This window comes from Felis catus, chromosome A3 (genome assembly GCF_018350175.1).
Source record: "Felis catus isolate Fca126 chromosome A3, F.catus_Fca126_mat1.0, whole genome shotgun sequence".
In the NCBI taxonomy this organism is placed as follows: domain Eukaryota; kingdom Metazoa; phylum Chordata; class Mammalia; order Carnivora; family Felidae; genus Felis; species Felis catus.
Genome location: NC_058370.1, coordinates 81,265,753 through 81,282,369, shown reverse-complemented (window position 1 = coordinate 81,282,369; position 16,617 = coordinate 81,265,753). Strand labels below are relative to the sequence as shown.

The window sequence follows — 16,617 nt, the reverse complement described above, 5'->3', positions numbered from 1 at the left end:
CATATGTGGGTGTGTGTGTGTGTATGTATACACACACACACACACACACACACACATACATACACCACCCCTTTATCCACGCATCTATCGATGGACACTTGGGCTGTTTCCATAGTTTGGCTATTGTAAATAATGCTGAGATAAACATAGGGGTGCACGTATTCCTTTGAACTTGTGGTTTTGTATTCTTTGGGTAAATACCCAGTAGTGCTGTTGCTGGATCATAGGGTAGTTCCATTTGTAACTTTTTGAGGAACCTCCCTACTATTTTCCATAATGGCTGCACCAGTTTGCACTCCTACCAACAGTGCACAAGGGTTCCTATTTCTCCACATCCTCTCTAATACCTGTTGTTTCTTGTGTTGTTGATTTTAGCAATTCTGACAGGTGTGAGGTAATATCTCATGGTAGTTTTGATTTGCATTTCCCTGATGATAAGTGGTGTTGAGTATCTTTTCATGTGCTTGTTGGCCCGTCTGTATGTCTTCTTTGAGAAATATCTCTTCATGTCTTCTGCCCATTTTTTAATTGGATTATTTGTTTTTTAGGTGTTGAGTTGTATTGGTTCTTTGTATATTTTGGATACCAACCTTTCATCAGAAATGTCATTTGCAAATATTTTCTCCATTCAATTGGTTGTCTTTTTTAGTTTTGATTGTTTCCTTCACTGTACATTCTCTTTGGTAAACAAGAACTCCTTTTCTTATAGGCTCAGCTATTTTTAAAAGTCTTTTTATTTTGAAATAATTTGAATTTATTGAAGATTTGTAAGAATAATACGAGATATTCTCAGACCTCTCATCCAGGTTTACCAATTAACATCCTGTCACATTTGCTTTATTACACTGCTTATCCCTCTCTTTCTTTACTTTGCCTCCAGATGTTATTTTTTTCTGATCCATTTGACAGTAAGTTGTAGACATCATGCACTTTTATGCTCCTATATTCTTCAGTGAATATTTTTTCTTTCTTTTCTTTTCTCTTCTTTTCTTTCTTTTTTTTCTTTTGTGAGAAAGAGAGAGGGCAAGCATATGCAATTAGGGGAGGGGAAGAGAGAGAGAAAGAGAGAATCCCAAGCAGACTCTATGCTTGGTGTGGAGCCTAATGTGGGGCCCTATCCCATTACTTTGGTGTCATGACCTGAGCTGAAATCAAGAGTTGGATGCTCAATCAACTGAGCCACCCAGGCCCCACTTGAGTGAATATTTTCTAAGAACAGGGATATTCTTTCCTATAACCACCATACAATTAGGAAATTAAGAAAATTTTTAAGTAATCTCTAAATTTTTAAGTAATCTCCATACCCATCATGGGGCTTGAACTTACAACCCTGAGATCAAGAGTTGCATGCAAGCCAGGCGCCCTAGCACTTTTTCTTTAGTACAAAATCATGCATTGCATTTAGGTGTTGTGTCTCTTTAATTTCCTACAATCGGAACAGTTCACTAATTCTCTTTATCTTTCATGACATTGACTTTTTTTAAAACCTTATTTATTTATTTTGGAAGAGAGTGAGTGGGGGAGGGGTATAGAGAGAGGGAGACAGAGAATTCCAAGCAGGATCCGTGCTGTCAGCACAGGGCCTGACACGGGGTTTGATCTAATGAACCGTGAGATCATAACCTGAGCCGAGATCAAGAGTCAGATGTTTCACTAATTGAGCCACCCAGGTGTCATGACATTGATGTTTTTGAAGAGTATAAGCCAATAAGTTAGTTATTTTGTAGAACGTCCCTCAGTTTAGGTTAGTTTGAAATTTCTCTTAATTAAATTCAGGTTATGTATTTTTTCCAGGAATACTGCATAAGTGATGTTGTGGCCTTATGAGGACATTACATAAGTTTGTCTTATTGTTATGCTAATTATAGTAGTTTGATTAAGGTATTGTTCATCAGATTTTCCACTGTAAAATTACATGTTTTCCCTTTGTAATTAATAAGTAATCTGTGGGGACATACTTTGTATGTTAAAATCCTGTTTCTCATCAAAATTTAACCAGTAGTTTTAGCTCTTGTTGATGATTATTTCCTGAATCTGTTATTAGTATGATGGTAAAATGCTTTTCAAAGTTTGTCATTTCTTCAACATATATTAGATGCCATTATACTATAAGTTTAAGTTTTCCCTTATTTATATATTTATCTATCTATCTCTCATCTGCTCTTATTACCAACACTTCTGATACCAAACGTTTGTGTTTTCTATACCAATTACCCAGTTCTCTGTGGACACCAACTGAGTGTCCTACAATTCAGTTCAATTTTGACACCACCTGGAGTTACCAAGACCTTTCAGGTTAAGGGGTCAGTCACACAAGCCTGTGCCTCCTTCAGAGAAGTCCAGACCTGCCATAATTCTTACCAACTGGCTATAAATCGCAGGTTTCATGACCCCTCCTTGGGTTCAGTAATTTGCTGGAATGGCTCATAGAACTCAGAAAGATGGTTTATTTGCTATTACTGATTTATTTTAAAGAATACAACTCAGGAACAGACAAATGGAAAACATGTATTGGGCAAGGTATGAGGCAAGAGGTATGGAACTTTCATGCCTTCTCTGGGCATGTCACCCTTCCAGCACCTGGATGTATTAAAAAACTTGGAAGTTCTCTGAACCCTGTAGTTATTATAGAGGTTTAATTATGTAGGGATGCTTGGTAAAATCACTGGCCACTGTTGATTAACTCATTCCCTAGCCTCTCTCGCCTCGTTGGGGATCCTGATGTGGGGCTGAAAGTTTGAACCCTTTAATCATGCCTTGGTCTTTCTGGTGACCAGCACCCATCCTGAAGCTATCTTAGGAGTACCTCAGCCAAGAATCATTAGTATACCAAAGGCACTCTTATCACTCAGGAAACTCCAAGAGTTTTAGAAACTCTTTTGCTAGGGAACCGGTGATGAAAACCAAGTATTTATTATATCACAGTATCACTCTCATTATCTATGTGATCTATATAATTAGTGTAGATTTGTGGATTCTTCTTCAGTGGATTAAGTTAGTACCTCAAGGGTTTATTTTTCTTTAAGTAAATGATAATGACTTTTTTCTAACTTGGCATGATTTAGTAAGAGAAAATGAGCTAAAATCAAAGCCAAAAAGGTCTTTTATTTAGCACTCTTGGTTTTTTAGGAACAGAGATTATCTCAGATGCTTTGTAATTTTGAAGCTATACTGTAAGGATACGCATAATAAGAAGAAAGGGACAAATCACAGCAATTTGGCAAGACCCCTGCGTAACCCAGGGAAAGTCAAGCTGAGATTTTATGACCACTCTCTCTTTTTTCCAAACAGAAATAAATTGGACGATTATGTGAGTGTCATGGAGGATAGAACTGATAAGTCATTTTAGAATCTCAGAAGGTTATGGATTCTTGATTATCTAACTGTTCATCTACCTTTAGGAGTTCACAGATCCACCAATAACCTGACTTCTTAAATCTTTTTGCTTTTCTTGCTACTCTTAACTGTCTGGTATATCCATATTGCTGAGAAAAAGAGAGAGGGAGGGGAGGGGGGAGGGGAGAAGAGCAGAGGCATGAAAAGTTATCACCATTGTTGCTTGGGCAGAGATTCCCCTACCAGAACCATCAGAGTTTGCTTACCAATCTTCAAACTATATCAGGTGCCCATTCCCAGCCCACTCAGGTTTATGTATAGAGTCATGATTTTCAGAGCACATTCCTTTTCATAGGAATATCTGGTGGTTAGCTCCCCTTGTAGTAGGGTTGTTGGAGAGGGCATTTTCCCTAAGTGGCTTCTATGGATATAGTTTGCAATATGTATCTGTATCTTGGTTCTTCATCCTGCCTAGAACACAACCTCACTCTGTCTGTAAGCAATATAAGCTAAGTGATTTACTTTCTGAGTTCTTTTCAGAACATTGTGATATTTCAATTTATTGTCAATAATAATAATGCTACAAATTGGTATAAAATTGGGACAAGGATTTTCAATAATCTAATACCTTGTATTATTCACTAAATGTATCATTAAAGCATGGCTGTTAATTAATGTGCCTGATTAATTTGACCTGATTAAGAGGTATAAACATAACTGTATATTTCCTTATACTTTTGTGTTGTGATAGCATCATCATTTAGTATTTTCCTTAAAAAGAGCTATTCAGCACATCCTTTTTTTTTTCTTTTTTAATTTAACAGAGCATTTTTTAAATTTTAACAGAGCATGTGTGGGGGAGGGGCAGAGAGAGACAGAGAGAGACAGAATCTGAAGCAGGCTCCAGGCTCCGAGCTGTCAGCACAGAGCCTGATGTGGGGCTTGAACTCCAGAACAATGAGATCATGACCTGAGCTGAAGTCAGACGCTTAACCAAAACTGCGCCACCCCAGGCGCCCCTATTCAGCACTATGAATATTGTCCTTAACATTTTCCAGAAACCCAAATAGACTTCCCACATTGTATAATTTGCTTTTGAAAATTTCTTGCATTGAATTTCACTTGTTCATGTGTTCTTTATTTAATATGACTAAAATATTAATAACTAATTGTTTAAAGTGGAGTATTTCAGTTAATTCCATGTATAATTAAAAAATTTAAATACATTAACATTTTACAATATAGTCTGTGATTGGGATTAGGACTGTTTGTGTTTGCTATTCAAATAGTATAATAATATTTGATATTTGGATAAAATGCTATTTTTCATATCAAGTATATTTGTTTAAAATTTTAGAGGGGCTATGCTAGGGTGCTTGAAAATTTGTATTTAACATAAAATTATTTGATTATTTTCAGATATTAAAAATACAGAACAGTTTTGGGACTCTCACAGGCTTATCTGTTAGATTTTTCAGGTTTGCATCCTTTAATGATATGTGTCTTTTCTGTCATACAAAGAATATTTGATCTCTAGGTCTTGCTCAAAATGGGATGAGGGGGGTGAGATGAGATACCCTTTCAATTCTTTTCTAGAGAACAAAAAACTATCCAATTTTTTTTAAGTGGACTCGCCCAAATGATTAACTTTATTTCACAAGAGGAAACACATCTTGATTTTAAAGTACAATACGTTCCTTGTATATTGTGTGAATTGTTAGATGTGTTGACATTTTAAAAAACTGTCTCACGGAACCAACTATTTACAACAAGCCCAGGCCAGCCAGAACTACTTTGGGAAGGGCATATAGACTTACTGAAGTTGAAACTACTACAAGGCAAGATTATTCTAGAGACATGAAGTCTGGGTTTTGGCTTCGGGAAATAGCACTTTGGAAGTTACTCTCTAGGTAGGATTAAATATAAAAGTTTGAAATGTGTATCTAAAATGAATGAAGTTACCATACTGAATAGATTGCCAAGGGATTTTAAAAAAACATTTTGGTTACTGTTATTTCAAATGCTTTAAGAATGTTTGAAACTGAATTGTGGAACTACCTTATAATGAAGCCTTTAAAAGAACATGATCTTTCCTGGCTGTGAAAATCTGATTTTATTATTATCATAAGTTGATTATAAGAAAGCTATTAACTTGTGATATTTAACCGATGTCTAATTGAAAAGAGAAAAGTATTTAATTATGTACCTGTAAAAAGAAAATAAGCTCTCAATGCCAAATTATGAATCATGCTTCTCATTGTAATAAACAGTGAGGTGAAAAATTACAATACAGGAGTCGAGGATTCATAGTTATTTTCTGAATTCCAGTTCTAAGTGATGGAAATGATCATTCATTTAATATTAGCACAATTCTAAGTTTTTATATTGTCTATAGGATATATATGCACATATACATATGTACACAAACTATATGTTGTATGCTATATATGGTAGTATTAGTCTATATATACTGTATACTATATATTTATAGAGTACATTTAAAAGATAATTTATAATATACAGTATGTACACTATAAGGTATGTTTGTGTGTTTACAGTGTATAGATATATGTAATGTGTGTGTGTGTGTGTATATATGTATATATATATGGAGAGAGAGAGAGAGAGGTAGATAGACATACTGTCTATAGTGGAGAACAGTGCATTTCTAGCATTTCTAGGTTATTTCTATTGTGTCATATGTAGAAATAATTATATCAGTAATTGTAAGTCTTTTTAGTTACAGCAGTCATCTTCTAAGCAGAACTTCCTTTGCCATATTTTTTAAGGTTGTGCTATATAGAATTACTGGTGGCAGTTGTGTTATGTTTGTTTTCTCATTTTAGCCCTCCACTAAGCAGACTGTTGTCAAAGGATATATTATTTTTATTAACATTTTTTTATTGTTTATTTATTTTTTGAGAATGAGAGAGACAGAGTGTGAGTGAGGGAGGGTAGAGAGAGAGGGAAACAGAATCCAAAGCAGGCTCCTGGCTCTGAGCTGTCAGCACAGAGCCCGATGAGGGGCTTGAACCCACGAACCACGAGATCATGACCTGAGCCGAAGAAGCCCGTCGCTTAACTGACTCAGCCACCCAGGTGCCCCTTTTATTTTTTTTAAAGTAGGCTCCACTCCCAACATGGGACTTGAACTCAGGACCTTGAGATTAAGTGTTGCAGGGTCTACTGACTGAGACAGCAAGGTGCCCCGTCAAAGGATACAATTTAAAAGAGAATGTGATTGTGACTTTTATGAAAATATAAAATGAACATATGTCAAAGATTACATGTAACTCATTAATTATTAATATATTGTTGTCAGTTCAAAGTACCACATGTTTATTATCAAATAAGGGCTAGTGAAATGAATGTACAAGTGAATGCAGAACAGATAAAACTGATCAGTATCCACGGGACAATCATCAGGACCAATTTGCATTTCAATGGGTGGGAAATATTTGTATTATCCATTTCTATAAGTTAATTTCTCTTTCTACAGAGTTATGAAAGAGTCTAGTCAATGACAAATGCCTGAGCTAGTCAAGACACCCATTAAATTTCAGTCTTTCACAATTTTTTCTTATTGAATACTGTTCAATACTGTTCAATACTGTTTTCATCTCTGGTAATTTATATTAACTTGATTTTAGTAGTTGCAATAGAGAAATTGTTTCATATCCACCTATTTATTTCAGTTTAGTATTCTGTGAGGGCAGGCACTCAAAAATGCATTTATCTCTAAGTCAATAAAGTGATGCTCTGGGTGTAAATGCAAAAGTTGAATGGTTAAAACCCGTGTCCTGCTTCAAAAAGTAGAAGAAAATAGGGTTTTTATAAATCTAACATTATTTTAATTGTAATAAAGGAGTCAATTATTTGAAGGAATCCAGCAATGAATACTTTTAAAAGCAAGAATTCTCTTCTAATGGAATTCATTCCTCCTTGCCTTATTTGTTTTATAAATTAAAGCTCTGTATATCACATTTTAAATTGGGTATAACTTTAACTCCAAAATAATTAGAAGCACCGAACCATGAATGAAGCAAGTATGGCATGTTATACTTACAAAATCCTCATATTGTATGATTTTGCTCTGATGTTTGCTCCCTTGCCAGTCATTATATTTTCCATTTTATAATTAATAATAATACATTAGAACTAACTTAGAGTTACATACCCTTCTCATTTTGAGGAATACCAAACATGGTGAGGTAAGCTCCACCTATGTATATCCCTGGCAGTTAGGCTGTGAGCCAGTCAGATAGTCCTGCTCAGGATATTGACTCTTAAGGGAGTGATGGATGTTTAATTAGTTAGATTAGATGCTGCAGCGGCAGAGTACTTTCAGTAGTATGAGTGTGGAGAGGGGGGATGAGTATTCAGTGGGTTCTCAGGGCTATGGGGCAGGTTTGTGGCTTAGGATTTTCGTGATACCTTGCCTTCTTTGATTTTCTCTGGAGTCTGAGTCTCTGGGCTTCCAGTGATTGTGTGATCTACCCGATCTACCTGATTTTCTTGCAATAAGTTTCTTTTCTGCTAAAGTTAACTGTAGTTGGTTTCTGTTGTTTATTAAGCAAACAAAAACCAAAACAAAACCCTAGAAGAAACAACCAAGTACATGATTATGTTTCTAGTTATATGATCATTATCAAGTTTACATAGGACAAAGTTACTATTCTATGTGGGAAAAATAGAAACAATGCTGAAATAATTGGGTTGCTGAATTATAACCTAAGAGACCACATGAGTCAATTTATGGAATAATAGTGATAACTATAAATATATCATTTTGAAGTATTGTAATCTATCTTTTGCCTTAGAGTCACATGTCCAAGAATATCCTTTGAATATTTAAAACTTTTCTGGCATCTTAAAATATTAGCTGCTTCTAGTAATAGTGGAGTAGCTCGTATTGAACTAATCCTCCTGCAGAAAACCATTATAAATTCTGGACAAAATACAAAAACCCCACAACTCTGAAGGCACTGGAGAGTGACCATAAGCAGGCAGAATTGGAGGGGGGAGTCAACACTTGGAAGGAGAATAACACTGCATAAACAAAAATGAGATTTTATTGCCAACAGACCTGCATTACAAGAAATGCTGAAGGGAGTTCTTCAGGCTGAAGTGAAATGATACCAGAAGGAAACTTGGATTTTCCAGAGGAATAGAGAGCACCAAATATGGGAAGTATGTGGGTAAATGTATTTATTATTCCCCAATTCTTTTAAAACACATGTGACTGTTCAAAGTAAAAGTTTTAGCATTGTATTGTGAGGTTTATGGCATATGTAAATGTAATACCTACAGTGATTATAGCATAATGTTGAGGAAGGGAAATTGCAAGGCTCTTGCATTTTCATGCAGTGGTACAATATTAACTCTCAGTAGACTGAAAGGTTAAGGATGTATGTTGCTATCTTTAGAGCAACCACTAAAAAATAATGCAGAGGGATTGCTAAAATATGAGGTTAGCAGGTTTTAATATGCTGGCATGCAGCTGCATTCAGATTTTAAAAAAGAATGACAAATGTATTTAAGTGATTAGATCTCAAACATAAGATAAAATTTTTAAATGGCAGAGTGGAAAATACTAGCAGCCTGTAAAAAGTACTGAAATAATGCCGAAACTCTCTGGTAAATAATAATTATAATTATTAAAATTTATTGAGAGCTATGTATCAGCATTGTGTTAAGCTCTTTACATGCATTATCACATTTATTCATTACAACAACCTTAATAGGGTTAATAAGGAAATTGAGGCATGGTATGGTATTAAATAATTTACTCATGGTATCATAGCTAGTAAGTGGCAGAGGCAAAATTTGAACCCGGGATACCTGACTTTAGAGCTTGTGCTCCTAGCTACTATATTATATTTCCTCAGAAAATGAAACCTGGATTAAGCTTTATTACCACCATATTGCAGATAAAGTAGAGTATATGAATAAAACTAAATTAAAGGTGGGTTGCCTATGTGGCTCAGTCGGTCAAGCATTGGACTTCGGCTTAGGTCATGATCTCATGGTTCGTGAGCTTGAGCCCTGGTTCAGGTGAGCCCTGCTTCTCTCTCCCTCTCTCTCCTTCCCTTTCTGCCCCTTGTGGGATTCTCTCTCTCTTCCTTTCTGTCCCTTGCTCACTTGCGCCCTCTCTCTCATTCCAAAAAAATAAAAAAACAAAAAACCCCCCAAAAAACCTAAATTAAAGGTAAAGTGTTTGTTAAAAATATGAAATATGAGAAACCTTCAATTCCTATTTCTAATATTCTTGGCATTTTCTTTTCCTCATACATAATATATATATTTCACTTTCTCCTGTGTTAACTTGATAATGATCATCTACCTGGGTGTATCTCCCTGGTTAATCTCTCGGGCAGATAATTCCTATCCCAAATTCTCCGCCCTTTGGCTTTATTTTGTCCCTTGGCCTTCCTTTAGTTTTGTGGCCCCTCTTTCAATATATTTGACTGGAAAGCAAGAGCTTACAGCCTGAACGAGGAAAAATGAGGGAAACATTGGTAATTCATAGGGAAACATAGGTGTTTCATCGGTGACTCATGGGGAAGAGAGAAAAATCAGGCTACTGTTTGGTGGGGAAGGACATAAACTTATATTGAATGCCCTCTGTGTATCAGTTTCATAAAAAAGTTCCACATTGTGTCTTCTGCCATTTCTGTATTGCAATGCATGATATAGCTATGTTTTCAAACTTTTTTTGTTAAATAGCAAAGAATTTTTTTTTCCAAGTTAAAATTTTCATTTTATTGCAATATGTAAAACAAAAGTGGTATTTTATTTATGCAGCTGTTTTAGTAAGTTCACATTTGTAATATTTGTATCAAGTCAGTGAGATTAATCATGTTTTGCTAAAAGCAAAATTTGTAGATAATTATGATCTTGGCGTCATCACCCAGTTATTTCTGTGGTTTGTGTCTGTTGCTGAACATTGAGATAAGTGGTAAAAAATGGTCCTACTAAGAGAGGGGCATGGAGTCACTCTGCCACATCCCCACCCCTTTTCTTGTGTTACCTTGAGTGATCATTACTATGTATAGACACTTGAGGTTTAAGGCATGTGAGAGAGTCTGAAGGGTCTTTTTGAATTACTCATTAGGGATACTTCCACTCTGAAGGACCACTGACTAAACTGAAAATATGCTTGCTAGCCACATCAACCAAGATATAGCAAATACCATGAAGGTAGAGAGTTTTGGGGGTATTAGTCATCACAGATAGTGGTAGTTTTTTTAAAACTACCTTTTTGCTTTTTTATGTCAGTGATATCTTAGTGCATTTATGCCTCATCCATGTGAATTAGCAAATGTTTGTAATCAAGAAATTGGGTATAAGGGGGTGCCTGGGTGGCTCAGTCGGTTAAGCGGCCGACTTCGGCTCAGGTCATGATCTCACGGTCAGTGAGTTCAAGCCCCACATCGGGCTCTGTGCTGACAGCTCAGAGCCTGGAGCCTGTTTCAGATTCTGTGTCTCCCTCTCTCTGACCCTCCCCCGTTCATGCTCTCTCTCTGTCTCAAAAATAAATAAACGTTAAAAAAAATTTTTTTTTTTTTTAAAAAAAGGAATTGGGTATAAGGCCCTAACATCAAAGATAAAGAAGGAAGAAAGCTGAGTGGTATTCATTATCTGATAGGACAACACTTAAAATCTTGGGGCTTCCTTGGGCTTCTCTCTGTCCAGCTGGATCTTTGTATAGATGACATAGTATAGCTCTATCTAGATATATGTGAAACAATTCATAACATATATGAGGCATAAAGGAAAAAATGTGTAATACAAGTGTACCTCCCCTTGCCTCCATTTAAGAACTAGAATATTACCGGTGCTTCTCAACCACCTATAGGGCCCTTCCCAATTCCATTCCCGTTCTTCCTCACCAGAGATAACCATCCTGAGTTTTGAGTTATTCTCTGGCTTTTCTTCATAGATTTCTCATTTATATCCTAAGTAGTGTAGTGTTTAATTTTGATCATTTTTACATTTTGTGTAAATGAAACAATGTATATTTTTTCTTAAACTTGCTCCTTTGCTCAACATAGTTAAGAATCATGTTATTGTCTGCTATATACTTTATTCATTCTCTATATTAGTGACCTTTAGGTTGTTTTTAATTTTTAACTATTTCAGACATTGCTACCATATACATTTTTGTACATGTCTCCCAGTACACATGAGAAGCTGTTACGGAATTTTTAAAGCTCTTTGGAGAAGGGCTGTCTTCAGGAATCTACTTAGTAATTTCCATAGTCAGAGACTTCTTCCTGTTTTCTAATTTAAACTAGTTTTTTTTTTAATGTTTTTTTTAACATTAAATAAGAGAACGAGTGGGGGAGGGACAGAGAGAGAGGGAGGAGACACAGAATCTAAAGTAGGTTGTCAGCACAAAGCATGATGTGGGGTTCGAACCCACAAACTGAGATCATGACCTGAGCCGAAGTCAGATTTTTAACTGACTGAGCCCCTAAACTAGTTATGTTATAGTTTAACTTGTTACCTTATATTCTAGAAAGCATAGTGGTTGAACCACATTGCCCAGTTTCAAAACTCCCAACTCTCTCATGTCTGTGTAATTTTGTGCAAGTTATTTTATCCCTTCTGGCCTCGGCTCCTCATCTGAAAACTACGTCATATGGTTATTGTAAGGATCAATGAATTAATCTATGTAATCTATGTAACGTTTACCTGAAACATGGTAAACATTCAATAAGTGTTAGCTATCATTATTCTTATTCTACCTGTAATGGAAATGGAAAAAGCTGTCATTTATCTTTTATGGGAGACCTGTTTATACACTTAAATTTAGTACTTCCAGCTCTTTTTGAAAGCCTGCTTATGAATAAAAATTTACTTAGTCCAAAATTTAAACACTTACTAGATGTGTGACACTGTGCAAGTCACTGGGCATACAATCAGCTGCTAAAGTGATGTGATCTCTACCCTTAAGAAACTTGAGTTTAGTAGGGTTAGAGACATAAATGCACAAGTATAGAATTTCAACTTGTTATTAGTGTTCTGAAGGGAAAGAATATGGGCGATGAACGTGATAAAAACAAGAGAATGTCTCCTTGAGATGGAGGGACTGAGGAGAGCCCCTTTTAGCAACTGATATTTAAGCATAATAAAAGCAAAATAACTAGAGGAGCATTCCCTACAGGGGTCATCGTGTGCCGGGACTCTCACATGGAAAAGAGCCTGGCGTGCTGGGGGCCTAAGAGAATCCAGAGAGTCTGAAGTTTAGCAAGGCAGGAACCGTGAAATTGGAGAAATTAGAAGAGATACAGGCAAAGCCTTGCAGGCCAAGTGAAGGACAACAAATGGGAATTGGGATGGATTTGAGAATGGAGAGGGGCAGGATCCATTTACATCTTAAAGGATCTACCTGTAGTAGAGAGAAGGTATAATATACAGATTCGTTGGGGAAGCTGTAATCAGTTGTAGAGGTGGCAGATGATGATGACAGTGGAGATGGAGAGAATTAGACTTTCAGAAATATTTAAAACAGAGTAGATGAGCCTGGGTGGTGGTTGTATTTGTAACCATGGGTGGTGAGAGAGAGGGAGGTGTTAAAAGTAGCTCAGGTTTTTGATTGATCAACCTTCTTTGTTAACTTTTGAATTGTATTTGTAGTTTTTTTACTCAACATGCTCAGATTTGCAACTTTTCTCTTTAGTTGTATAAACTGTAATAGAATTTAATGCTTTTTAAAAATAGACGCTTGGAACACATGGCTGACTTAGATGAGTGGGTGACTCTTGATCTTGGAATCATGAGTCTGAGCCCCATCTTTGGGATTACTTAAATGAATAAGTAAATAAAGACTTTAAAAAAAAGGACTAAAATCTTAAAAAAAAATTAGATGTGTAACTAATGTGGGATTCTTTGTTTTATATACTGATTTCCTGCTTGCTTTTTAGGTTACCTAACAATATAATATAATTAATTTTCTTAAATTTTGAGACTTGACAGTGAGCAAGACACTAATGAGACTGAGTTATTCAGAAGTAAAGTCAATGTAGGCACAATACTTAAACCACTGATACCCTGTTTTCTTCAGTGGCTTCTAGATGTCTTACTATAAGTCATCTTACAGGGCTTGAATATTTCTTTGTCTTCCAGCACATTTTTTATTGGTTCTGACCAATGGTCATCGATATATTTGTTCAAACCCTTATTGAACTTAATTGTATTTTAGTCATGTACTCATAACAACAAATTCATAGGTTTGTGCTCATTAAAAAAATACTTTTTTGGGGAGATCTTAAAACAGTCTCCTATAGGCTTTGAGGGATGCAGGCTTTTGGTTTTTCTAAATTGAAGTATGGTTGACTTACAATGTAATATTAGTTGTAGGCGTAACAGCATAGTGATTGGACAAGTCCGTGTGTTATGCCATGCTCCCCACAAGTGCCGCTACCATCTGTTACCATACACCGCTATTACAATACTATTGACTATATTTCCTGTGCTGTTTGTCTTTTTCAACTGAAGGTTGAAGTGTTTAATTCTAATATTTTAGAATTTGATAATCATTCCATACTTAGCCTGTTCATGGCCTTCAAGCCTTAGGATAAATCCTATTTCATTTTACTTTTGTCATTCTAGAAAGAAGTAGTCTTATCTTTTTGGTCTTTTTAATATAAATATACTATACTCTTGATTGTTTTAGCTGCTCTTTAAGAGACCTTAACTAGGTCTGTTATTTCCTTTTTGGTTTATTGGGTATTTGATAGTTGCTTCAGCCAGTCATCTGTCATGGCTGAATATATTTAGCTAATACTGGCTCTACAATCAGTTTTGAAAAACAACGTTTATTATTTCTCTTCGGATAATTCTTATTCATTGATAACACTTACAAATGAAGTTATACAACCAATTTGTCACCACCTAATAGGCATATGTTATATGAAACTTGAGAGACTTTCTAAACTTTGTTTTGTTCCTTGATCAGACTATTAAAAAAAAATATGTTGCTGGGGCACCTGGCTGGCTCAGTCAGTACCCCAGTTGAAAAGCATTCAGCTCTTGATCTTGGGGTCATGAGTTCGAGTCCTCCTTTGGGTATAGAGATTACTTAAAAATGAAAACAAAAACAAAAACACATTGCCTAGTAATCTTATTTTTAAAAAATTATCTTAATTTTTCCCTTTTACTTTTTTAGAGTTAAAAGTTAGATTCATGGGTATAAAGTTTTTAGCATCACTGAATCTGGTGTCCGGCTATCTTCAGCATTCTCTGTCCCAATGGAATTTTTTAATCCTTAGCCACTTCTCCAAGTTGTTTTTTTTCTTTTTAAGTGGATTTTTCTCAATGACAAGTGTTAATTAACTCAGTTCTTTTAGCTTTGGAGGATGCTTTTCATCGAAACTTTTAGATTTAAAAACCATCAGTTAAGTCATCTTTAATTAGGCTATTGCTTGTTTACACTTGGTTGTCTACCCAAACAAGTATTATATTTCTTGTTTGTTTTCCAGGTTTTTTTTTTTCTAAAAAAGAAAATTTTTGATTTTATGTAACTTAAGAGTGCCCCAGAAGTCTTAGTGCTTCAGAAGTATAACTTCTGCAGACTTAACAACATATCATTTGAAAGTTTAATTATTTGAATTTCTTTTATACTCATGTTTTTATGAATTTTGAATAGCAAAATTTTAATTTTTTTTGTTTCAATCCTTTTAATTGAAGATGGTAAACATTGAAGAGAAAGTTAACTGTGCTCTTGGTTGGCTGAAATCAAGTTCGTGATGACAATAAGAATATTCACTTCCTATTATAAGAAGGAGACTCCCCACAAACATTAGCAACTAAAGGACAAACTCAAGGACATTGGGCATAGTTTATAACAAGCCTAGATCTGGGAGATGCCAGCAAGGCAGGGACTGTGGCTAAGATTGAGACTGTGTTGGCATAGAGTGCCCAAAACATGTACTGCACATCTGCTGAACCAAATATTCTAAAAACCTCAGTCTGCAGAATTCTAACAGTGAAGCTCCAAAGCATGCCTACATGTTCAAATACTACAAAAGAGATTACCATGCTAAGTTAGACTTCTGACAACTAATGAAGTGAAAAATTGAAAATTCTAATTATATTCTTGACAAGTTGGCCTTGTCTGATGAAAGCACATTTCTACCTAAATGGCAAGATTGTCTTTCACAGGTTATCGTCTGTGTTTGGTCTATGGAAAAGTCTCAGAAAGTCTGGCAACATGAGAATCCTCAAAAGTTAACATTTGGTGTGCTGTTAGGAAGTTTTGCATTATTGGTCCTTCCTTTAAAAAAATTTAGTTTATTTTTCAGAGTGAGTGAGTAGTGGAGGGGAAGAGAGAGAGAATCCCAAACAGGCTCCGTGCTCTCAGCAGGGAGCCCAATGCAGGGCCACACTCACAAACCGTGAGATTCATGACCTGAGCCGAAATTCTGAGTCAGATGCTTGACTGAATGAGCCACCCAGGTGCCCCACCCTCCCTTTTTTATTGAGATAAAATTCACAGACCGTACAAGTCACTTTTTTAGTGTACAATTCAGTGATCATCACTATTACCTAATTCAGAACATTTTTGTCACCTGCAAAAGAAATCCCATATGCATTAGCTGTCACTCCTCATCTTTCCTTCCATCCTGCCCCTGGCATCTAATCTCCTTTCTGTCTCTATGGATTTGTCCACTCTATATGTTTCATAGAAATGGAATTATACAATATATGGCCTTTGTGTCTTTTGACTCTTTTTTGAAGAATCTATAGTCAATGGTGAATCTTACTTGCAGTGTGTTAGAATTTTTAAAATTCCACATTGTGATGGTTATTCTATTAAATAATACCATTTTTCAGTGAGACAAAATACCTGTTATTATGCTTTGCATATATGACAGTTTCTGCATGACACTTTCTCAAACTTGTGAATGTCTTCTTGCTTACTGTCTTCTGTTACCTGTTTTATCTCCACTAGGCTTTTTTTTTTTTTCTCGTGAGGTCATTTCAAAACTATTGTACAATCATCAAAACCTTATTCTTTGGATGATTTTAAGACTAGAAATACAGGGACTCCTGGGTGACTCGGTTAGGTGTCTGTCCCTTGGTATCAGCTCAGGTCATGATCTCTCAGTATGTGGATTGAGCCTTGCATGGAGCTTTGTCCTGATAGTGTGGAGCCTGCTTGGGATTCTCTCTCTCCCTCTCTCTCTGCCCCATCCTCCCCCACTTGCTTGCATGCATATACTCTCTCTCAAAGCAAATAAATAAATATATATTTTTTAAAAGACTGGAATTCAA

At 35.7% G+C, this 16,617-nt stretch overlaps 1 protein-coding gene across 4 annotated transcripts in view; it reads left to right on the top strand.

The window, feature by feature from the left end:
- Positions 1-16,617, top strand: part of WDPCP (WD repeat containing planar cell polarity effector) — a 381,708-nt gene that overhangs the window by 29,699 nt on the left and 335,392 nt on the right. The window contains exon 2 of one of the 4 annotated variants that reach the window (XM_045054270.1): positions 8,421-8,526. The exons of the other annotated variants lie outside the window; for them this stretch is intronic. The gene's annotated coding sequence lies outside the window, so the exon portion shown is untranslated. The remainder of the gene's footprint in view (positions 1-8,420; positions 8,527-16,617) is intronic. 4 annotated transcript variants of the gene reach the window in all.